The 26,302-nt window shown below is 41.4% G+C and overlaps 1 protein-coding gene across 2 annotated transcripts in view; it reads right to left on the reverse strand.

Moving 5' to 3' along the window:
- LOC132400859 (glutamate receptor ionotropic, kainate 2-like) overlaps positions 1-26,302 on the reverse strand; it is a 626,396-nt gene that overhangs the window by 266,710 nt on the left and 333,384 nt on the right. The window lies entirely within an intron of this gene.

Consider the following 26,302-nt stretch of genomic DNA (forward strand, 5'->3'; position numbering starts at 1 on the left):
ACGTTGCGTCTGTTAGAGGCCAATGAATATTCTTTATGGATAACTAATCCGTTGCTCTCTGCCCATGTGTGCCAATATTGCAACTAAACCTCCTGAATTCCAGGCACACGTTTTTACCAAGGAAAAGTCAAAGGCCACTGGCTGAGTGGCAACACTTTCCTCCAACTAGTATATCTTCTGAAATACTTCATTTTAATGACTGTTACTGTGGTAATGTATGATGAATAGAAGATGATGTACATTCATTTCAAAGAGTGCACATGACTAATTTACAATTCAGCAATAACTCTCATGCTCATTATACATTGTTAATTTTGCATTTTTTGGGGTTTTTTTGTTATTCAAGATGTGGAATATCAGTGCGAGAAGATTAGTATTTTTATTATATTCCACAAGCGATGTCACAATGAAGAACCCCAAAGCCAGATATATTGCAGTCAGTACAAAGAAGCTCACAATAAGTATCTTAACCCCGTCCTCAGGGAGCCAGCTCTCTGCTCCATCATCATGAATTTTCTTTTACCTATCATACATCAAGATGAGTGAAACTGAGTACGTTGCTATTAATTTGTACCAAGCCATGTGCAGTCATATGTTATGAGTTCACTCGCACTAGAAGCTAGATTGCAGGTGTTGAGCTGAGAGACTGCGATTGATTCAAGCCCAGGTCCCAGAGGTGGAAGCATAGAATTCTGACCCAAAGCACCACTCAATCCTTCTCAATCTTTCTATTTAATGTTAGTGCTCTCTGCCTTCAGTGCAGTGTATTAGTTATTGATTCACAGCCACACAATATCATCCGCATTCCTCCCTCTATAAAAATATTTAAAAACTGCAGCGAATCAAGTCAATTCTGCTCTTGAAATGGAACAGAAATGAATTCAGATAAATCCAAGAATCATTTAGTGAAAAGGTAAGATAAAAATAGAAATGACAATCCACTTTAGTATTCAAATGTCTGCATACAGTTATGAGCTATACTGCACTGCTAGTTTGGTTCTGTAGGCTGGTTGCCTCAGGCTCTAAATATAAAAGCAAAAACTTCATTGAAGTACTTAATCAACAGCAATCATTAGCTGAGATGTGCGCATGTAGCTCCATTGGTTTACAGAGCAAATGTCATTGTCATCTCAGTTTTTCCCCCAAAGAAAACTGATCACTGATTGCCTGAGGGAATTCCTGTAAGAAGGAATAAAATATTTCATTTGACAACTGTCTCAAGATATATCAGTCAATGCAGTTAGACTGCCTTTCAACGTATCACTAGATGCATGGGATAAGAAAATATATTTTGAGCTGGGTAGATGTGAGAATAGGGAGTTTAGAAACACATCCATTCATCCAGAAAATTGCTTCAGCGAAGTGCCACTACATACATCATGTAGCTAATGGTTTTGACTAGCCAACTCACAGCCAGCATATTCAGTCGTCGCTGAATATGCAAAGTCCCAGGTTTGATTTCCAATCTGAGGTTATTGGCTCTTATTAGCAAAATATTGTGATATGCCTCAGCAAACTGCTTGGAGTATCTTGACTTTTTGGTGGGTTGCTATCTTAGGCACTCGGCAAAGGCCAATAAAAAGAAGTGAGGTGTAAGTGGAGTGGCCATTGTTTGAGTGGACAGTGTTAGAGCAGTCAGGCTCTGGCTCAAAAAGAACAAGTAGAGACTCAAAATAAGTTTCTAGTCTGTTTTTTCCCCTCTTTTTGCCCATTAGTACATAGCTCGTGCAGTGAGAATGGATCCAGGGTTCATGGTATGTTCTGTTTATGAAATGTGGGAACTCTGGGAGGCTTTCAGTCCCCTTATAACTACATCTGCAAGAAGTGCAGCTCCTTAGAGACTGTGGTAAGGAACTGGAGCTGCAGCTTGATGACCTTCAGAACATACGGGAGAAAAATAACAGCTACCAGGAGATTATCACCATTAAGTTGCAGGAAGCAGATACCTGAGTGATTGTCAGGAGAAGGGAAGGGAATAGGTCGCCAGTGCAGAGTATGTCTGTGGCTGTTCCCCTCAATAATAAGTATATTTTGGATACTGTTGGTGGGAAGCCACAGCGACTGGGTCTCAGTCACTGAGTCTGGCTCTATGGCAGAGGAGGAAAGGGAGAAGGAAAGGAGTGCAGTAGTGATGGTGGATTCCTTAGTTAGAGGCAAATTCTGTGTATGTTGCCTCCCAGGTCCTAGATCATGGGTATCTCGGATCAGATCCACAGCATTGTAATGGGAAGGGGTGATCAGGCAGAAGTCATGGTGCGTATTGATACCAACAGTATAAATAGGAAAAAGTAGGTCCTGAAGAGAGAATTTTGGGAGCTAGGTAGAAAACAAAATTGCAGTCAATGGGATGAGTTGAGGAGTAACGTGGGACAAAATCAAAAAGGGTGATGAATACAGAGCTTAAGGTGTTATATTTGAATGCCTGCAGTATATGGAATGAGGTAGATGATCCAGTAGCACAGTTGGAGACTGGCAGGTATAACTTTGTGGACATCACTGAGTTGAGACTGAAAGATCATAGTTGGGAGCTTAACATCCAAGGGTAAGCATTGTATGCAATGGATGGACAGGTAGGCAGAGGGGCTGGGATGGTCCTGTCAGTAAAAGTGAAATCAAGTCCTTAGAAAGAGGTGACTTAGATTTGGAAGATGTTGAGTCCTTGTGGGTAGAGCTAAGAAACAGTAAGGGTAAGAGGACCCAGATGAGAGCTATATATAGGCCTCCGTACAGTAATCAGTATGCAGGATACAAATTAGAGTGGCAGATAGAAAAGGCAATGTTGCGATTGTGATGGGTGATTTCAATATGCTTAAGTCATATTTATCTGTATTACAGTATTACAAGAGAATTACTGAAGCATGAGAGAGGAGCTGGCCTAAGTTCACTGGAAAATGACACTGGGATTGATGCTGGCAGAGAAGCAATAGTTGGAAATTCTGGAAGCAGGAAAGATACATCCCAATGATGAAAAAGTATTCTAAAAAGAGGATGACCAAAACCACGGCTGACAAGGAAAGTTAAAGACAGCATATTTTTTTCAAATATTCAAGGAGCTTAGATGTTTCATTGCCTCATTTGAAAAAAACATTTTCTCACAGAAGACACATTGGCTGCTGTTGGTTGCTTGGTGCTGGTATAAATCCATATTTCAAATACTCCACATTCTGTCTATATTTGGGCTGCTTCTGCCATCTATATTATGGATTAATGACTACAGTCAATTGCCTATTGTTTAAATTCAACCTCAAGCCCTGTGATCAGTGAAGGGAAAAGTTAGGATGTCATCATAGCTCAGGCAAAACCTCGCTCTCTGGTTGAAGGTACATAAAGTGGGGCAGTGATATCTCAGTTGGGGCTGTGCACCAGAGAAATGTGGTCAAGACCATTCCAAAGAGAATATTCAGAACTTTATGCCATTGATTGCCATACCATAACTCACAGGAACTGGAAGCATAGGAATGTAGAAAACCGTCAGCACAATACAGGCCTTTTGGCCCACAAATTTGTGCCGAACATGTCCCTACCTTAGAAATTTCTAGGCTTACCTATAGCCCTCTATTCTTCTAAGCTCCATGTATGTACCCGAAAGTCTCTTAAAAGACCCCATCATATCCGCCTCCACCACCGTTGCCGGCAGCCCATTCCACGCACTCACCACTCTCTGAGTAAAAAACTTAACCCCTGACATCTCCTCTGTACCTACTCCCCAGCACCTTAAACCTGTGTCCTCTTGTGGCAACCATTTCAGCCCTGGGAAAAAGCCTCTGACTATCCACATGGTCAATGCCTCTCATCATCTTATACACTTGCGGCACTGGATGATTAGAGTATGGAAACCGTATGACCTAACACTGTACTAGAGTAGTGAATGGTAATAGCGTGCAAGCCAGGCTTGGAAAAACACAATTTCTTCTGTTCAAATTTTTCATGACATGCCAAATACAGAACTGTCACATTGCTTTACAACAATTATAATGCGCTTCAAGCAAAATCTAAGAGACCAAACAATGGGTTAGGAAGAGATGAGGCAATCATTGTAATCAATTTTGAGGCAATGAAAATCAGATGCTTATAAGTAATTATTTTATTAAATTGAGCCTCTAATCCATTGGCTTCCCCCTTGCCATCAAGTACCCTACCCCCAACCCCTGACACTTTATCGCCCTCTTAGAAACTCCCGTCAGCCCCAGGGGGGCAAATATTGCCAACTTTGGGAACTACTGCTTTAGGACATTGATTTAATGTGTATTCAAAGTCCCCTCACAAAGTGAGAAATATAGTATCAATTTCTGTAAGTTAGATCCACAATTCCTTATTTTGTTATCTGTTCTCCATCAGATCGATAAACAACCATAAGCTTTTAAAATTCTTTCACCAGCACAAAAGGGCTCGTAATTTAAAGTGCCGTCAGTGATTTCAAGTGGAGAAGTGAGGAAGAGTCTTCTCACTTTGTCACTTCAGAATCAGCTAAATAATCCTATCTTGTCCAAATTTACCATCCTCCTTTAATTTGCATGCTTAAGAATTCATTAGGACATCACAAATACCTCAAGTGTTCAGTGTCCTCTATTCCTCTGACTGACTCAAGCTATCAGCACAAGCCACATTGCAAGAGAGATAAAATACGTTTTAATTAAATGGTGATATGTAAGTAATATTTCACCACTTGATCTTCAGAGGAAAGCTGAGCTGTACACTTCACCTCTTACTAAGGGACCAAGGAAGTAAACATTAAATTATGATCCTTGTCAGTTCCAGCTTCAAGGTCAGTTTTTTTTAGCAATTGTTACATTTATTTCTAAATGCCACAAGAATACAACACTCATATAAAAAGAGCTAAACTGATTCACAAGTTGGTGCTTAGACTTCTCCAGCCTGAGTAAACTGTAGAACAACCTGTTGTCCTTGTACAGGCTTATTTTCATACTGGAGGTGAATATTAACTAAAAAACTGAAATTCCGTGAGTATGATCCCTGATGAAGAAAAGAATATTTGTACTGTTAGCACAAGTCAAGCACAGATTAATTTCCATTTGCTCTGCAAAATTATCGAATTCTTTTATCCCCTAGAAACAGAGGTTCTGTTTTTTCTTCACTAAACTACAAAAGTTTGTTCACTCTCAAAATACACAAAATGATCAGGGATTTATAAAAATATTTACAATTTGAAATTAAAATACAGTTATTATTATCTACAAAACACTCAATTCCCTGGGGTCCACCATCCCTGGAAATCCCCACATGCTCTCTTTCCAAAGACAACCGGGCACGAACGAGTCCTCGACTGCCTGCCACCCAGACCCATGAATGGCCATCTTGGAGCAAGCCCACTAGGAGATCCCCCAAGCTACCTTTCCACCCCCTGTACTGGATGACCATATATCAGGAGTACGGGGCTGAAGTGCAACCAGAATTTGATGAACAGCTGCTTCAGATACTGAAACTGGGTCTGCAACCTCTCACACTCCATACAAACATGGCATATTAACTCCCCCCAGCCACAGAAAGGACAGATGACAGTGTTTCAGTGAACCAACCGGCTCAAAAAATCTGCTGCACGGCATTGCACTTTGCATCTCCGGAGTCTTCAGTTCTGTTCCTACACATGCCTTTAGTTCCACTCTACTAATTATTTACAGCCTACAAGTTCATTAGCCAGCATCAGATGTGCATCAATGCCACTGTCTAGGTTTTGCGCCAGTCTGTTCCAGTGACATTAATGGGCATTTTTGACTACACAGCTTAAACACGCAATTGTGTGCTTTGAAGGCTCCAATCACAACTTTTATTCCCATTTCTTCATTGAAATTGGGAGCAATTGCAAGAGCAAGGCATGCATTAATTCAAAGCAACTAGCACCAATTCATGTCTGTATTTTTTAAAGAAAAGTTGATCCAACTACTCAGTAACTTTGCGAATTGGAGAGCACTAATTGCAACCATGGTTCTGTCAGAGAGATGTAAGAATGGACTCTGGCTCATAGAACACCCTAACCAGGAAAAGAAGTGAACACCTTCAGGACAATCAGTAAGCTACATCAGACAGAAATAAAGCCCCAGACGGAAGCGGTGACCAGAAAGATTGATCTCTGTAGTTGCACTCCAAGGGTAAAAGTCAGAAAAAATATTAACAATTGTATCAGGCTAAACAAGTACTCATACACTTGCCAGTTCTCCAAACAACTTCAATCTTGCACAACTTTATCAGTCATCCATACCAAGAGGAAAGGGTCTGACCATATCCAGTGGTTCAGTTAGTTAAAGGGCTTGGCTTTGCCAGTGTGAATCAGTGATCATTTAAAATGTTGCTGGTTCATTTCTAATGCATTTCACTATCCCCTTATCTTAGCATTTATTTTTCCTTAATGCACATAGATGGTCCAGTGTGGCCTTTCCATTAATACACCATTCCCTCAGGTCTCTCTCATCTCAAACACATAATTGATGGCACCTGGCCAGGCCCTCTGCAGAAAAACAGATCCAATCATGGCATCAATCAGTGCATTCATTATTTACATCCCTCAGCTCATATTCTGAGGTCAGTTTAGAGACAGGATTAGCCAGAGAGGAATCAACAGGGAGGTGTGGACTGCAGCCAGACCAAGACAGAATACTGCTGAGGTTACACTTTTCTAAAACGAGAAGCTGATCACCAAGTCGGCCCAAAGGTTCAGAGAAGGATAGGGAATGAACAACATACAAAAGCTCAGAAAGTGCTCATGGAAATAGAACATTGATCAGCCTGCCTGAGAGCTTAATTAGCATAAAATGCTGAAAAGATTAATTAGCATAAAATGCAGCATCTGTGGTTTAAAGTTCCTGAATGTCAACATCTCTTGAGGATCTATCCTGGGACCAATATATTCATGCAATTACAAAGAAGGCACGCCAACAGCTATACTTCATTAGGATTTTTAGGAGGTTTGGTATGTCACCAAAGGCTCTTGAAAATTTCTACAGATGTATCATGGAGAGTGTTCTGGCTAGTTACATCACTGTCAGCTGTGGAGGCTCCAATGCACAGGATCATGATGGTTGTAGGGTCAGCCAACTCCATCATGGGCTCTAGCCTCACCACCCTTGAGGTCATCACTCAGAGATGTTGACATTCAGGAACTTGAAACCACAAATGCTGCATTTTATACGAATTAATGTTTTTAGCCATTTATGCTAATCACCAAACAGTGATGTCATCCATCATGAAGACCCTCACCATCCAGGATATGCCCTCTGCTCATTATACCATCAGGAAGGAGGTACAAGAGCCTGAAGAAACACACTCAACAATTTAAGTACAGGCTCTTCTCCTCTGCCATCTGATTTCTGAATGGTCCATAAACCCAAGAACACTACCTCACTATTTTGCTCTCTTTTTGCACCACTTATTTATTTTTATTGTAACTTATAGTCATTTTTTTAAAATGTGTGGCAATTGTACTGCTGCCCCAAAACAACAAATTTCATGACAATTTGTCTTATGAGGGTAGGCTGAGCAAGCTATGGCTTTGCTCTTTGGAGCAAATGAAGATGAGAAGTGACCTGATAGAGGTGTACAAGATGATAAGAGGCATAGATTGGACAGCCAGAGACTTTTTCCCAGAGTGCAAATGGCTAATACAAGGGAGCACAAGAATAGGAAAAACGTCAAAGTTAGAGTTTTCTCATCCACAGTATGTTGGATGCCCAGATGGGCATCCAAGGGTAGTGGTAGAGACAGATGTATTAGTAATATTTAAGAGACTCTTAGGTAGGTACATGGATGACAGAAAAATGGAGGACTATGCAGGAGTGAAGAGTCAGATTTGTCTTAGAGTAGGTTAAAAGTTTGGCACAACATCATGAGCTGAAGGGCCTGTACTGTGCTCTAATGTTCTATTTTCTATATGTCAGTGTTAAAAAACCTGGTTCTCATTCTGAGAGAGGAATAGGGTCAATGTTTCAGATCAATGACCTTTATCATTTGGTAATGGGTGAGCTCATAACCTGGACAGAGGGTTCTAGCTCAGAGATTTGCAGCATATGCAGAGTGTGTACAGTCAACTACAACTAAGTGAGATATAGAAGAGGCCAACTCCAGCCTACCACATGGCAATGCAGAAGCCATGGCGGCCACATCAATGCTAACAGATGCGACTGCGATGCACAGTCAAGGCAGCAAATGCCTCTGGCTCCATTTTAAATTTAAGTGGGAGATTCTCAAGGTCTGAGCAGCAACTAAGTTCCAAGTGTTGGATTCTGCAATTGATGAGAATTTCAAAGCTATAATGGCACTTAAGCAATCCATCTTCCAGTCAATTGTTAGGTAAGCAATTGTGAGACCCTCAAGTGAATCAAAGTGCCATAAGTTGTGTCACGTGTGTGTGTATGTAAGAATGAAGGAAAACTGGTTTTCTACTGGAACATGGAGGTACTGCTCCATTAAAAAAATCCTGTGGATGATCCATCTATCCAGAACACTTCTGACCCCAGTCCTTTAGTTTTCTCTTACATTAGCCTTGATTAGACCTCCATTTGCTCCAGTGTTGCTGGAGTCCCAAGTAGACATCATGATCTCTGAACTCAACCACTTATAAAAAGTCTTCATCTTACACTTTACAGCTCTGTCATTCTTAGTGAGTTCTCCCCCAACTCAGTGTCCAACAAGTCCGCAGGTAATGAATGATTTCAAATAGTGCCTCTATAGATCCTGAAACTCCTGGTAATCCTGCCTTACTATGTTTGATCAATGCAGATTGTTAATTCCACAGTCAAGAATCTAATTCAGAAGGGAACAGCCAACTGTGTACAGCATTTGATTTGACATGGAAATTCCACAGTACAGCCAGAAAGTTGCCACTGCGGCTCAGCCAGCAAGTTTGGAATGTCCACTTTTGCTCAGCATCCAAACATATGGAACTTGCCATTAGTTGCAAAACCACTGGGATCTCCAGGTACAGAATTATGATAATGTGTAAACACAAGAGATTTTGCAAATAAAAACACAAAATGCTGGCAGAACTCAGCAGGCCAGACAGCATCTATGGGAGGAGGTAGTGACGACGTTGTGGGCCAAAACCCTTCATCAGGAGTGAAGTAACATGGGATGGTTAAGGGGGGATAAGAAGTGGGGGGGAGGGATGAAGTAGAGAGGTGGGAAGTGATAGGCTGAAGGGAAGTGGGCTAGGGGGAAGGTGGAGAATTATGGGAAATAAAAGACAAAGAAAGGTAGGGCTGGGGGGAGATTAGTGAGGGGGGAAAAGAGAGAGTAAGAGAACCAGACTAAAATTATAGATAGGGATGGGGTGAGGGGGGCAGGGGTATCAACGGAGGTCTGTGATTTGAATGTTCATGCCGGCAGGTAGGTGGCTACCTAGGATTTTGCAAATGCTGGATATCCAGAGTAAAATACACAAAGCGCTGGAGGAACTCAGCAGGTCTAAGGAGAGAAATAAACAGTCGACATCACCCCAAAATGTTGACTGTTTATTCTTCTCCATAGTTGCTGCCTAGGCTGCTGAGTTCCTCCAATACTTCATGTATGATAGTGTGTCTCCATTTAGCTTTCATCCAATGAAAGTTCATAGCCAAGAAATTAAGGAATGTTTTTCCTCGCCAAAGTTAATTGTTATTGTGTTTTTTTTTTCTGGTTCTTGCTCTTTTTTTATATAATGGTAATACTAATTATAAAAGGTTCCTTAAGGTTGTTATCGCAAGGGGTTGTAATGGGGAGAAGCTCCCACTACCTGTTAATTCCTCTCAAATGGTGTGCGACTCAAAAAGCCTCTGACAACCACGTCCAGCTCCTGACCTTCGCATGTGGTTTAGCTACTAAGCCCTGCAGTACTGACAGGAAAAGGGGCAAAGGCAGGCTACTAGAACATAACCAGTCACTTCGGTCAATTGGGACTCATCAACTGTGGTTTGCAGCTCATCAAGGAGAAAGAAAACTCTGATCTCAAACCTAGGCTATCTTGTGGCTATACCCAGTCATGGTGAAGACTTTGGGAGTAAACATCAAGAGAAAAATCCAGGTCTGGAGTCCCTAAGGCAGTCTCACATTAAGTTCAATGCTGACTGCTGACTGGCAACTCCTGCTATGCTGCTGGTACCAAACTGTATTGGTCTTTCCCATACCTTTGGGTTCATCAGATGTATGGAGAGGGAGAACTTGCTACATGAGCAACAGCTTGGTCTCTATATTGTACTAACCTGGCTCGTGTATCTAGACAGTTAGGATGCAACATCCATGGTCCACTCTGACCGAAAGAAGCCTTATCTTAATCATTTAAATGAAATTTAAACCTGTTTCTTGCCAAAAGGCTATCCCAAAGTGATTTCTGTAAAATAACAACAATGGCATTGAAAGCTTTGCATTTTTCCTTAACATTACAATGATATATACAGTAAGTCATTCTAAGCTATGGTTCAGTTCAACATCAACCAACTGGCTCTTTACATCTGTTCAGATGGTTGCTTGGACTTCCTTACCTTCATGGTAGAAATTTAATCAACAGATTTCCAGGAGAATGGTAAGGAAGGCCAAACTGGCATCAAAGACTGGCTCCCTGGAAATGAAGGTGATCCTCTGGGACATAGATCTGCTGTCCCTCCTCAAGGCCCCTGCCACTCTGCCAGTGTCCTTGCTGCTGCTGTCATCCAGCCAGAGTGGACCACTGCCACCCATGACACGATGGTGCAGTCAGCAGCCATGTCTCTCGGTCCTGCATTGTGAGCTCAATGTGCATGGCCTTCTGCAGAGTGCCCTCTACTGAAATCCAGCTTTCCACCTTTTGGAACTGCTCTGCAGGACCAGACCAAACAAATACAAGCAGAACGTACACAATGATAAGAAATTTCATACTGCAGTAGTAGAACCACTGCCTCACTGCACCAGAGACCTGGATTCAATTCTGACCTTCACTGTTGTCTGAGTGGAGTGTGCATGTTCGCCCTGTGAACAGATGGATTTGCTCCATATGCTCTGGTTCCTCCCAAATGTCATGTTCTAAGTTAGAAGTTCAAAAGTAACTTTATTATCAAAGTACATATATATCACTGTATACTACACTGAGATTCAATTCTTTGCAGGTGTTCACAGTAGTGTAACAAAGGAAAACAACAGAATCAATGAAAAAAATTCTCAAAGGCTGATAAAAATGTGAAACAGATGAACTGTACAAACACAAAATAAATACATACATAAATGCATACATACTGAGAACTGGAGTTGTAAAGTCCTTGAAAAGAAGTCCACAGGTTGAAGAATCAGTTCAGTGTTGAGGTCAGTGAAGTTATCTACACTTGTTTAGGAGCCGGATCGCTGAAGGGTAATTAATAACTGGTCCTGAATCTGGTGGTGTGGGATCTAAAGCTCCTGTACTTCCTTCCCGATAGCAGCAGCGAGGAGAGAGCAAGGCCTAGATGTTAGGGATAGGGTTCTTGATAATGGAGGCTGCTTTCCTGCAACAGCACTCCTCGTAGATGTGCACAATGGTGGGAAGGGATTTTCCTGTGATGGACTGAGCTGTATCTAATACTTTTCGTGGCTTTTCCATTCCTGAGCATTGGCGTTTCCATAACAGGTCATGATGCAACCAGTCAAGATACTTTCCACTGTGCATCTTTAGAAATTTATCAGTTTTTAGGGGGCATGACAAATCAGCACAAACTTCTAAGCAAGTAGAGGGGTTGTCATGCCTTTTTGTATCAGATCCTCCGAAATGAAAACACTGAGGAATTTGATATTACTGACCCTCTCCACCTCATTGACCTCGGGTTTCTTTCTCCCGTAGTCAATTATCAGCTCTTGAGTAAGTTAATTAGATGGTAAATTAACTTGTTGTAAATTGCTTATCAGCAGTTGAATCCGAGGAGATCTGATAGAAATGTGGAGCTGCATTATAGACCCCCACCCCATCACTCAGTTGGAAGTTGAACTTGGGGCATCGATGCATAGAGACACTGCTTGTAGTTGTAAGAATAAGAGGATTTTATTAGTAAGTGATTTTAATTTCTCTGGTATTGACCGGATCACACATTGTGTTAAATAATTGAATGAGGTGGAACTTGTGAAGTATACCAAGAAAAGTTTCCTGAGACAATGTATAGAGGGTCCTGCACAGGAGGGGGCAAAACTATGTCTCCTCTTGGTAACGAGGCAGGGGTAGTAACTGAGAGGGCAGTTAGGAAGCTCCTTGTCTCTAGCGATCATAATTCTATTAGCTTTAAAATTGTGATGGAGAAGGATAGTACAGGTCCCCAGGTTAGGGTTCTAAAACTCAGCGGGGCTAATTTTGAGGGAATTGGCCAGGATAAACACAGGGATCAGAAGTGGAGAGAGTGACCAGCTTCAAGTTCCTGGGTGTCGAGATCTCTGAGGATCTAACCTGGTCCCAACATATCGATGTAGTCATAAAGAAGGCAAGACAGCAGCTTTATCAGGAGTTTGAAGAGATTTGGCATGTCAACACTGAGCACGGGGGCCCCCCAGGGCTGTGTGCTCAGTCCACTGCTGCTCACTCTGCTGAGCCATGACCGTGCTGCAACACACAGCTCGAACCTCATCATCAAGTTTGCCAATGACACAACCATGGTGGGTCTCATCAGCAAGACAGCTTACAGAGAGGAGGTGCAGTGGCTAACAGACTGGTGCAGAGCCAACAACCTGTCTCTGAACGTGAACAAAACAAAAGAGATGGTTGTTGACTTCAGGAGGGCACAGAGCAACCACTCTCTGCTGAACATCGACGGCTCCTCGGTGGAGATCATTAAGAGCACCAAATTTCTTGGTGTTCACCTGGCAGAGAATCTCACCTGGTCCCTCAACACCAGCTCCATAGCAAAGAAAGCCCAGCAGCGTCTCTACTTTCTGCGAAGGCTGAGGAAAGTCCATCTCTCACCCCCCTCATCATCACATTCTACAGGGGTTGTATTGAGAGCATCCTGAGCAGCTGCATCACTGCCTGGTTTGAAAATTGCACCATCTCAGATCGCAAGACCCTGCAGCGGATAGTGAGGTCAGCTGAGAAGATCATCGGGGTCTCTCTTTCTGCCATTACGGACATTTACTCTACACGCTGCATCCGCAAGGCAAACAGCATTATGAAGGACTCCATGTACCCCTCATACAAACTCTTCTCCCTCCTGCCATCTAGGAAAAGGCTCCGAAGCATTTGGGCTCTCACGACCAGACTATGTAACAATTTCTTCCCCCAAGCTATCAGACTCCTCAGAGACTGGACTGACACCAACTTACTGCCCTCTACTGTGCCAATTGTCTTGTCTATTATTTATTGTAAAGCCTGTTATGCAGCACTGGGTAGGTCTGTAGTCTAGTGTAGTTTCTTTTTTTCTGTGTTGTTTTTACGTAGTTCAGTGTAGTTTTTGTACTGTTTCATGTAGCACCATGGTCCTGAAAAACATTGTCTCATTTTTACTGTGTACTATACCAGCAGTTATGGTCGAAATGCCAATAAAAAGTGAGTTGACTTGACTTCACTTGAACAAATACACTCAAAACTTCTATAGTTGTACTGTGGAGAGCATTCTGACAGGCTACATCACTCTCTGGTATGGAGGGGCTACTGCACAGGACCAAAAGAAGCTGCAGAAGGTTGTAAATCTAGTCTGCTCCATCTTGGGCACGAGCCTACAAAGTACCCAGGACATCTTTAGGGAGCGGTGTCTCAGAAAGGCAGCGTCCATTATTAAGGACCTCCAGTACCCAGAACAAGCCCTTTTCTCACTGTTACCATCAGGTAGGAGATACAGAAGCCTGAAGACACACACTCAGTAATTCAGGAACAGCTTCTTCCCCTCTGCCATCTGATTCCTAAATGGACATTGAAGCTTTGGACACTACATATACAGTATTTCTGTTTTTGTACATTTTTTCAATATACATAATTGATTTACTTGTTTATTTATTATTATGTTTTATTTTATTTATTATTTTTTTCTCACTCTGCTAGATTATACATTACACTGAACTGCTGCTGCTAAGTTAACAAATTCACATCACATGCCAGTGATAATAAACCTGATTCTGATTTTGATTCTGAAAGAGACTGTTTTAAAGGGAAAGAAACAAATGGCAAGTGAGATGCTTTTAAGAGTGAGATATTAGGAGTCCAGGCGCAGCTGGCTTTCATCAGTTCAAAACACTGAGTATCGAGACTGGGCCATTATGGTGCTGTTGTACAAGTCATTGGTGAGGTTACCTTGTCATAGAAAAGGTGTGGTTAAACTGGCAAAAATGCAGAACAAAAATTATGCGGATGTTGCCAAGACTAGAGGGCCTGAGTCTTAAGGAAAAGTTGGCTAGGCTAGGTCTTTATTCCCTGGAATGTAGGAACATGACTTAGTAAAGTTTTTAAAATGATAAGCTGCCCAGATAAGGTGGATGGTAACACTCTTTTCCTCAGAGTACAGGAGTCCAAATCTAAGGGGCATAGATCAGGGTGAGAGGAGAAATATTTTAAAGAGGCTTTAACACTTTTCCATGCTTGAGTTGGTGAGTGTATGACATGAACTGCCATAGGAAGCGGTTGAGGCAGGTACAATAGGATCATTTAAGAAGCACTTGAATATGTGTGTTTGTGTGTGTGTGTGTGTGTGTGTGTGTGTGTGTGTGTGTGTGTGTGTGTGTGTGAGAGAGAGAGAGAGAGAGAGAGAGAGAGAGAGAGAGAAGGGGGGGAGGGGGGGAGGTGTAAATGGTTAGTTGATGGTCACTGTGAACTCAAGAGGCTTCAAAGGCCTGTTTCCTTGCCACATCAGTCTCTGAATATATGAGGATAATAATGAAATGCACAACTTGATTTTTTTATGTGCACGATGTTGCATTATTTCATTCATAACTTCATTTTGGCATCTTTTACTCTATCTTCTGGCTTCTATTTTGCACTGTGGGCAAACACTGAATAGACAGTGTCAGAGGAAAGAGAGGACCTATGTCCTTCTACGAGGAACTCGGATTCCACTTTCACAAACAGATGCTTGTCACATGTAGCCCCGAGAGAATGGAGCTGTCGAAACTACCTCTTTCTTTCTTCTGTCTCCTACTTTTACTCTGACTACTCATCCGCTCACACTGCAATTTGTGCTCTGGCTCTCCTTCAAGGTTATGAGGCTGAGTAATCCTGATACCCACACTGCTAAGCACCACAGACCTCCTTCAGATCAATGACAGCATAGAAACATCATTTCAGAATACACTTGATGTGCTCAGCTTCATCTCATGTGTTTGTGCTTTTATTTTCTGGGATATAAGCATCACTCTCTAGGTCAGCACAATGTTCATCCTTAATTCCTTTTGAGAAATTGTTGATACACTATTCTCTTGAAGCATTGCTGCATATCTTGTAAAAATGGTCCCACAGCTTCCAATAAAATGCAGAGATTGGTCTACTCTAATACCTCCTTCTAAATCTAGCCCTCCAATCTGGTCAATATCCTCGTGAATCTTTTCTGAATCCTCTCTAGCTTAACTGCATCATAGCAACCAGAACTGCACACAATACTCCACGTGTTGCCTTATGAACATTTTGCTCAACTATAACATGATGCTTCATCTCTTGCATTCCATGCCTTGGAGAATGAAGGCATGCATGTTCTGTGTGACCACTTCTTATTCTCTCAGTCATAACAAATAACAAAGAGAATTACAACCAGACTACATTTGTTGGCTGGCAACTGAGTAATACATTCCTTATTCTGTTCATCTGATAATTCAAGCAAAAGTTCTGAGAGGATATATTTGAGATAAAATATACATACTTTGCACATGGTTGAGAGATCTAAACAGCAGCATTCTTTGTTTCAGTGCAATGAAATTGAAATTTGACTTTTTCAAGTCAGGGACGTGATGTCAACCAAGTTATTTTACATTGCTCTGGAATTTCATCTAAATGTTCTCCAGGGAGAGACGTTCTTGCACGTCAAATGCAAAATTCAAAGTGAAAGTAAATCCAAGTACATACATGTCACCATTTACTACTCTGAGATTCACTTTCTTCCAGGCACTCACAGTAGAATGAAGAAATACAATAGAATCAATGAAAAACTACACACAAAGACTGACAAACAACCAATATGCAAAAGACAAACTGCGCAAATACAAATGTGTACATCAAAAATCCTATACAGACTGAACATTCAAAACTGTCTGGGAAATTAGACCAAATAGTTATGGGTGTGCCTATCACTCAGCATTTCTGGACCAATGCAGAGTTTTCATACTTTTATCCTAGTCTGAGGTACAGAAGCCTTCTTCCACGGTATCTTTCCCAAACCCACCAAGCTTATCCCTAACACACTCTGATCAAGCTGGGCTTTCACCCGATATTCAATGGGCAGTCTTCTGAACTCAAACTCCCTCATTCATTGATCCTTGATTGTGGCTATCATCTACTCCTCCCACCGTCCCGCCAATCCCAAACACCCCAAACTTCCAAACTTGCTCCAAGTCAAGATCTTGTGTCCCCCAATTGCCAAAGCCCTTCCCTAATTAAGTTACAATCTCTACCACACACCATTGCCAGACATCCAAAGTCAACACTCCCCAACCTCTACTCCCTCTTTCACTACTCACCTCACTCCTGGTCTACAAACCCATTCTACCTAGAGTCTGATCTCCACCTCATCCCAACCTCACAAGATGCAGATCACTAGCCAGCCAAATGCACATACCTGCCCCCTGTTTGAGATTCCAATCTCCAGTCTCCAATTTCTCTCCACACCCCACACCCCCTTTAATCCAGCTCTCTCTGCCAGATGCACATCCTCCCTCATCCCTCCCCCCACCAACAACTTTCCAAACCTGGTCTCAGTCTCAGACTCTTTGTGTTCCTTTGCATGAAGGCAAAGGCAATGGCTACTCACAATGAGAATGTATTAGTGAAAAGACAGAATACACTGCAAACTGTCAGCAAGTCTCAACAAAGTATCCTTGGCATATTCTGTATTTATTTCCGATTTGAGCATCTGCATTTTTTAACTTTCATTTCCCCAAGCTATGATGCAGTAAACAAACAGACAAAATAGAAGTGATCAAACACTGTTGCAAATACACCTCACAAGTTCTATGCCATTGCTCCACTGGAACTAGATTACAAAAGAAAATATAGGAAGTATAGGAGGAACACAAATAGGATAAATCAATTTGAAATCATCTCACTTTATGATGAAATTTGGTATGTTGAAAACAGCCTTATATAAATCTACTAAACACCCAGCTTATTCCTTCCACATTATAAACAGATTTAAAAAAAACAACTCATAGATTAATGATAATAATTACAATAATACTTATTTGGGAGGAAAGTAGTATTCAAATACTTTGATTCAGCAGAAGTTGCAACTTAAGTCATAATTAAAGTGGCCAGAAACTGACAATTACAGTCATCACTGAGCCAGCTGCCGGTATTAATGTTCAGACAGATGACACAGATCTCAAAGGAAGTTCAGTAGAGGATATTAATGTGTTGTTTGAGGGAGGTAAAAATGTCACTATTATGTATATGATTATTCAATGCCAATATTCCTATACTTAATGTAGGTATGCCAAAGGCTCTATTTCATTAGAGTTTGAGGAAATCCAGTATGACATCAATGACTCAAGCATATTCCTACAGATGTATAGTGGAGAGCACTCTGACTAATTGTATCGCTGCCTGGTATGGAGACTCCTATGCATAAGATCTTAGAGGCTGCAGAGGACTATAGATTCAGACAGCCCCATCATTGGCACAAACCTCACCTCTATGGAGGACATTTTCAGGAGGCAGTGCCTCAAGTTGGCAGCATCCACTTTTAGTGTCACTCCTCTCTTCAAGAAGGGAGAGAGGCAGAAGAATGGAAATTATAGGCCAGTTAGACTGACCTCAGTGGTTGGGAAGATATTGGAGTCGATTGTTAAGGATGAGGTCTCAGGTAATTGGAGGCATATGATAAAATAAGCTGTAGTTAGCATGGTTTCCTCAAGGGAAAATCTCACCTGACAGATCTGTTGGATTGAAATCTGTTAAAGAAATAACAAGCAGGATAGACAAAGGAGAATTTGTTGATGTCGTGTACTTGGATTTTCAGAAGGCCTTTGACACATGGGGCTGCTTAACAAGCTACGAGCTCATGTTGTTACAGGGAAGATTCTAGTATAGATAAAACAGTAACTGATTGGCAGGAGGCAAAGAGTGGAAAAAAATGGAGCATTTTCTGACTGGCTGCTGGTGACTAGAGGTGTTCCACAGAGGTCTGAGTTGGGACTGAATCTTAGTACATTATAGGTCAACAATTTAGATGATGGAATTGATGGCTTTGTTGCAAAGTTTGCAAATGATATGAAGACAGGTGGAAGGGCAGGTAGTTTTGAGTAAGTAGAAATGGTACAGAAGGACTTAGACAGAATGAGGAAATGGGCAAAGAAGTGGCGAAGTGGCAGATGGAATATACTGTTGGAAAGTGTATGGTCATGCACCTTGGTAAAATAAATGAAAGGGTTGATTATTTTCTAAATGGAGAGAAAATACAAAAAAAACCTGAGGTGCAAAGGAATTGGGGAGTCCTTGTGCAGGATTCCCTAAAGGTTAATTTGCAGGTTGTCTGTGGTGAGGAAAGCAAATGTGATGTTAGCATTAATTTCAACAGAACTAGAATACAAAAGCAAAGATGTAAGGTTGAGACTTTTTAAAGCACTGGTGTGGCCTCACTCGAGATGAGCAGTCTTGGGCCCCTTATCTTAGACAGGATGAGCTGAAATAGGAGAGGGTTTCAAAGGAGGTTCATGATATTGATTCTAGGTTTGAAGAGAATCTGATTGCTCTGGACCTGTATTCACTAGAAATCAGAAGAATGAGGGGTGACCTCATTGAAAACTATCAAAAGTTGAAAGGCCTTGATTGAATAGATGTGAAGGGGATGTTTCCTGTGGTGGGAGAGTCGAAGACCAGAGGACACAGCCTCAGAATAGAAGGGTGTCCTTTTTGAATAGAGATGAGGAGGAATTTCTGTAGCCAAGAGTGGTGAATCTATGGAAGTTTTTGCCACAGGCAGCTGTGGAGTCTAAGTCTGTATGTAATCATAAGGCAGAGGTTGATAGATTCTTGATTGGTCAGGGCAGGATATTGGGATGAGAGGAAAAATGAATTAACCATGATGAAATGGTGGAGCAGACTCGATGAGCCAAATGGCCTAATTCTGCTCTTATGTCTTCTGGTCTTATCATCATTTTATGGGCATGCCCTCTTCTCATTACTGCCATCAGGGAAAGCTACTGGAGCCTCAAGACCCACATTCAATGATTTGGGGACAGATTCTTCCCCTCCATTTTGAGATTTTTGAACATTACCTATTTTTGCCCTATTGATTTATTCTGTAATTTATTGTAATTTTATGTCCTTGCACTGTACTGCTGCTGCAAAACAACAAATTTTAAATAAGAAAGTGATAATAAACCTGATTCTGATTCTGATCCCGACAATTGAGGAAAGAAAAATAGTTACCAGCACTTACAGGACGGGAACAGAATTGACAGGCCAACATTTCCTGACTACCCCCATTTGCTCCCCAACCCCAGAACTTATTGGCTTTTTGAGTCACTTCAGAGTCAGTTAAAAGCCCAAGGATCTTGAGTTATGTGCTGTTCAATTGGGTAAGGAGAACTGCTTTCTCTTGCTGAATGAACCAGATGGGTTTTAAGATAATCTAGTTTAATGGTCACTATTAATAACCTTTGTTTTTCATTACAATGTCATTCAGTCAATTCGATTTTGCCAGCTGTCATGATGGGATTTGAACTCTTGAGTCTAGGTCAACCGTTAAGGCCTTTGCATTCTAATCCACTAATTTATCCGCAATGTTACTATGATTTGTTTAAAATCCATGCAAAGAATCTATTGGCAGATCAGAGTTATGGTAGATAAAGCTGTTTTAGAGACAGTGAAGGGATGCTACTTCGAAATGCCTGAGGATCTGGCATCAGAAAGCAGGCGTGGACACAAAGTTCAAGTCCCAGACTGCTTCTAAGACAAGGAAAGCACCAGCTGAGTGGAGAGTAATGAGAAGTGAAATGGAGCATCATGCCTGAGCAGCTCCTGACACCATCTAATGGCAATTTTACCAGATTCAGGCTCAGCACAGCCAGGGAGCAGGAACAGGCCTCACTACCTGGATCAGAGAGTCTGTGGTCTCCTAATGTATTATATTCTCAAACATATAGTGATGTCACGGACTGATGGAAAAATATAAATTCATTTAATTTCATTTTAACATTGTCAAACATGAGCCAATAAGACAGGCTGATGGAGCAAAACTGGAAACTGTGGGGCAAGGATTTATTCCATGAAAATAAAAATCAGAATAAATTTTTATGGGCTTCAATTTGACAGAGTTTGACATCTGCCCCTTTGTCAGAAAATAATAAGTATTGCATGTTTGTGGAAAATAAAGTGTTACCTTCTTTCTTATACAACACTCGCAAACTGCTGGAAGAACTCAGCAAGTTAGGCAGCAACTATGGAGGGAAATAAACAGTCAACATTTCAGGACAAGATCCTTCATTAGGATCCTGATAAAGGTCCTCAGCCTAAATGTTGACAGGCCATTTCCCTCCATAGATGCCGCCTCACCCGCTGAGTTCCTTCAGTATTTTGTGTGTGTTGTTCAAGATTTACAGCACCTGCAGAATCTTTTGTGTTACATTTTTAACTTTTAACCATTGAAGGAGAGTAAAATGTATTCCAGCCATCACTGAGCAGGAAGATCATCTCAGGTTTCCCATTCGGTCTCAGTTCAAGAGACACAAGGGTCTGCAGACCTGAAACCCAGAACAACAAACAACCTGTAGGTCAAGTATCATCAGAGGAAGGAAAGCCCTAATGGAGGGTTTCGACCTGAAACTTCAACAATTCCATTATTTCCAAAATGTTGCTTGACCCACTGACTTCACCCAGCAGAGTATTTTTTGCTCTTGTCTTAGTTCAATCTTGTCCTGGAGGTTTGGGAAATTAAGAACTAGAATACATAGGTTTAAGGTGAGAGAAGAAACATTTAATAAGAGCTTAAGGGACAAACCTTTTTAAACCAAGGGTGGTATATATGTGGAATGTGCTGCCAAAGGAAGCAGCTGAGGTAGGTACAAAAACCACCTTTAAAAGACAATTAATCTGATACATGGATTGTAAACGTTTAGAAGGTTATAGGCCAAATGCTGGCAAGTGGATGGTCATGGGTCCACATGGACTAGTTGAGCCAAAGAACCTGTTTCTCTGCTGTATAACTCTATACCTCCATGACTCTATAAAGTTCAATAATTCATAATTATAAGCATCAAAGGGATGCCCTGGATATTCATCAGCACCTTGCCCTGGCATGGCACACCAGTGAACATTTTGGTTCTGACCTGATACATAAAAAATCCAATGGTTGAACCAAGCACAACGGAAAAACCTATACAGACTTTGGACTCTGTATCTGCACAGATTATACAAAGGAACACAAAGGGCAGAATCAGTGACAGGGTGAAAGAGACCTGGCAGTTGCTCTGCAAAATGAAGGTAAGGTGCTCAAGGTTATAGGGCTACGAAGGTCTCAGACTGCAATCTACATCAAGGGTTGTCATCAGTTCATGGTCTGGCATTCAACAGAAATCATGTATTGGCACGTAATTAAAGAAAGACTATCAGATTAGGGCTTGCAGGGGTCACAGTTTGGTCCTTGAGTCATTAGATTAATGGTTGCACATCAGGGCCTTTGGTCTCTGAATGGGGACGGAGGGACAAGGGAATGGATATGGGAGCCAAAGATTGTGAGATGGTGTGGGTGGCAAGATATTATAATAAAGATGATGTTCCTGAGCAACACTGTTAACATTTGACTGAGAACTGCCTGGGGAGGGTCCTATAATTCAAGGTACTGTGGTGGAAACAATGCTTTCAAAACCTGATGGCATGAAAATTGAATTCTCCATTCTCAGTAACCAGATCCTCATATTTCCCATTTCCCTCTCCCAGTTCCTTCTATAGCCACATAAACCAGCCCTCTGTTACCTGTTTCTTTCCTTTCCTCCAACAACTCCATCCTCACAATCCAAAAACCTTTCCCGCACTGTTTTCATCTGGCCCTCACCTCCCTTATATAGTTTTATGCCCCATCTTCCTCTCTGATCAAATTCCATCATCTTAAGAGCTTTGTAATCTCCACCTATCACCTTCCAGACACTGTCACAATCTCCATTCTTCCCTACTCTATCAGCATATTAGGACCTTCACCTGCATCCACCTATCTCTTGCCAGCTCTTGCTCTATCCCTTGCTATCATCTCTTTACACTGGCTCTCTCTCCTTTATTTTTCAGTCAAGCTCAAGGGTTTCGACCCAGTACGTTGAGTCCTTTTCCCTTCACAGGTGTGGCCAACCTGTTAAGATCCTCCAGCAGTTTTTTTTTGCTCTAGATTCCAGCATCTGCAGTCTCTTCTGTCTCTTTCAAAACATAGTTGCCTTGCCAATACTCAAAACAGATATCCCTCAGAACTGGAAGAAGTAATTAGCTGGAGAATAATGTTATTAGGTGTTCATCTGACAAAGGAAGGGTATCACTGGAACAAGAGTGATTTATGATTCTAATATAAGTATCCAGTCAAAATTCTGTTGAAGTATAATTCCACCTAGAAATGTTCATGATCATATTACAATTGGGGAAAAATGCATGCAGCTGGAAAAAAAAACTTTACATATCTGTATTTCCAGAGCAAGGTATTACTGACTGCTAGTAGAAGCAATTAAAAAAATCTTGCTCTTATTTGAATTATGTGCACCTCCTCTAGAGTAAGGTAAGCTATCCAAGCAAATTTTTGTGTTTGTCACTGTTGACCTAAACACGCTGGATGCAGATACATTTACAATTTGTCAGGCAACTCCTTGATGGAACTCTCTCAACGGTCTGAATGACCTGAGGCCATGAAATAAATATTGACCTCCAAGAAAACTGCTCAAAAATCTCTGGTTTTAAAAAAAATCATTTTCCACACAAGCCAAACACTTCCCTGGAGTAAATTCTTAGAATAAATTATAATTTAATTATCTATTGCATTTCTTTCAACAATTATAAAATAAGCTAAAATAGTATGTTGAATAAATGATAAACATAAGCTGTTACATATCGAGTTTCTTTTCCATTTTGAGTGATATTCCTGTGAACAATAACATCACTAAACCCACAAGAACATTTAATTGCTTACAGTGGGAGACAGTTATTTAAATCCATCTAAACAGACCGGCAAGTCAAAGCAGCTGGACATCTGCACATATTTATTTGATTGGGCTGTATAATAATTCCCCTGCTGAATTGGTATTGTTTAATAAGTGCCGCAGTGTATTTAATCCACAAGCTGTTATCAGAATTGGTTAAGTAATATCTCATTACACATGTATATATTTAGACATAATACTTTTTCATTCCATGGCACCCAGATAGTGGTGCAGAATATAGCTTGACCCATTTCCATTAATATTATCACTTCCAAGAACCTTATGTAGGTTCGAGCATAGGAAAGATAAGTGTTGCTCGAATTTTTGGAAGGGATGCAGTTATCCTGACCAATAACAAAAATAAAAGACTCTTTAGATTTCTTAAATATATAGGTTTGTAGCAATAATGGCTATGCCACTGGACTAGCAACTCATAGGTCCACATTAATTACATGGAAACATGGCATCTGGAAATGCAGTGCATTAAGCATATTAAGGTGAGAGGGGAAACATTTAACAGGAACCCAAGGAGGAATCTTTTTACACACACAAACACTCCCTATACTTACTGCACAGGACCTCTACCCCGCTCCTGCCTACGTCATTGGTAACAATATGTACCCCACAACCTCCGGCTGCTCACCCTCCCCTTCAGGAATATTCTGCAACCACTCAGAGGCATCCTGGATCTAGCACCCAGGAGGCAATACATTATCCTGGCATCGATTTTGCTGCTGCAGAATCAACTATCTGTGCCCCTAACAATCGAGTCCCCTGTGACTATTGCTCCACCTGACTTCATTCTACCCTTCTGAGGCTCAGAGCTGACCACAGTGTTATTGGTCTGGCTGCTGCCTCCTTGCCCAGATAGGTCATCCCCCTCATGAGTATTCTAAGGGGTGTACCTATTGCTGAGGGGAATGGCCACAGGAGGCCCCTGCACTGACTTCTTTCTCCCTTTACCTCTCTCCGTGTTCACCTATCAACTCACAGAATTCTGGACTCTGGGTGCAACCACCTGCTCAAAATTCTTATCTATCATTTGCTTTGCCTCCCAGATGATCCAGCTCCTAAATGTGGTCTTTCAGGAGCTGGAGTTGGCTGCATATCCTACAGATATAGTCAACAGGGAGACCATCAGGTTCTATGAATTCCCACATCCTACAGGAGGAGCATTCCACTGCCAAATCTGCCATCCTGCCTGCATGGTACTATGGGCAATCAGCAATAATGAAAGGAAAAACCTACCTTTCGTACCTGTTTCTTTGACCTCAGCTTCTTCTCGTTGAAGCCTCTTGAGTCAAAGCCTTGAAGCTCCCACTCTGACTCTCGCCCCCACTCCACCAAGGGCCACTCCGCTAGAGCCTAGCTCTCTTTCATGGTTTGAAAAATAAGAAAATCCCCCACGCTAGCAGAAAGAACTCACTGCATTTGGTGATGCTCTACCTGCCTTCTGCTGCCAGCAATGTCTTTAATGCTTCCCACGCCTCCATACTGACTACTTTAAGTAACCTGGTATTTCATTGCTGGCATTAGGAACAACAACCTTGAAACTATATAATTGTTAGAAAATTGTTGTTCTTTATGGGAAGAAACTTAATGTTCTTAATCAGTTTGATCTGTATATGACTCTAGATCAGGTGTTCTTAACCTGGGGACCATGGACCCATTGCTTAATGCTATTGGTCCATGGCATAAAAAAGGTTGGGAACCCCTGCTCTAGACCAATAGAAAAGTGATTGACTTTTAACTGTGCTCTGAAATAGGTGAACAGGCCACAAAGTTCAAAGGTAATAAGGCATGGACAATTAGCGCAGGTTTCGTTAACAATGCTCAGATCCCTTGAATGAATTTTTTTTCAAAGCTGCCTCAGCTTTTTAAGATTTTCAGGCCAGTAGCAGGTAAAAGCAGCTGATACAGAGGCAATTTATTGTTAGCCATCTCCTCCATGGTATCAGTTGGCACTGGCACTCTGCCAAACCCAAAATATTGAAGTAGATTTGCAAGTTAAGGCAATAGGACAGCAGGTTGCCCAAGTGCATCTTGGGAGAGAAAAGCCAACAAATTCATAATGCTTAAACTCATTCATACTCCACTATCTACAATCCATACAGATCAGCTTTGATTAGCAAGCATTCATCATCCGCTCTCTATTGGCATCAGTCCCTATTTTATCATCCAGTTTCCCTCACTTTTCACCCTATCACAGACATTTCCCTTGTCCCTGGTTCCAAAGAATAGGCATCAACCTGCAGTATAAACTCTAATTGTTCTCCCATAGATGCTGCTTGATTTGCCTATTATTTCTGGCATATTCTGTTTTTATTTCAGGTTGTTGGCATCTACGGCCATTACTTTCTTCAACATCCAAATTCTGTTGCATTGCCTTAACTCACAATGGATAACATTCACCTATTCCTGGAAGTGTTGATTGACTTATGAATGGAGAATATAAACAATATACAGTATTTGTATTGATGGACCATTTTTATCATAGCAAAACATCCAATGGATCCATAGGTGTTGTACCCATGTCCTAAATAAGAATGGGCAGATAGAATGGTAGAGAAGTTCAGGAAGGAAATTCCAGAACATGGAGCTTTTGGAGCTCAAGGCAAGTTTGATCCTAATTCACATTTTCATTCATAAATCTGTTAACAAGTCACTGTTAATACAGGGCAGTAGAGCTTGAATGATTAAAAAGACACCAACGCTCTTTGGATCTGTTATGCTTGAATAAAGTCAACCTCCCACTCCAAAGAATGCAAATTCAAACCATCTACCCTTCCTTGAATGAACTACTTTCTCAGCCTAGTAGTTAAGCTGGTGAGTCTCCTTTGATTGCCTCCAATACAACAAAGTATTCTCAACAAATAAGGCAACATCTGTGGAGAGAGAGAAATAGGCAGATTATATGACAACTAGCCAATCCTCCATGTCGTCTCCAACCCCAAACTCTCATCTGTAAGCATGGTCCTGAATTCAAGTTGCCTATGACTTTAATTCACCACCGTACTCTGACCTTTGCTGTCGTTGTTCCCTTACACTGTTCCAATAAAGACCAATATAACCTTTGCTCCAACCA

This window comes from Hypanus sabinus, chromosome 10, assembly GCF_030144855.1.
Source record: "Hypanus sabinus isolate sHypSab1 chromosome 10, sHypSab1.hap1, whole genome shotgun sequence".
Taxonomy (NCBI): Eukaryota; Metazoa; Chordata; class Chondrichthyes; order Myliobatiformes; family Dasyatidae; genus Hypanus; species Hypanus sabinus.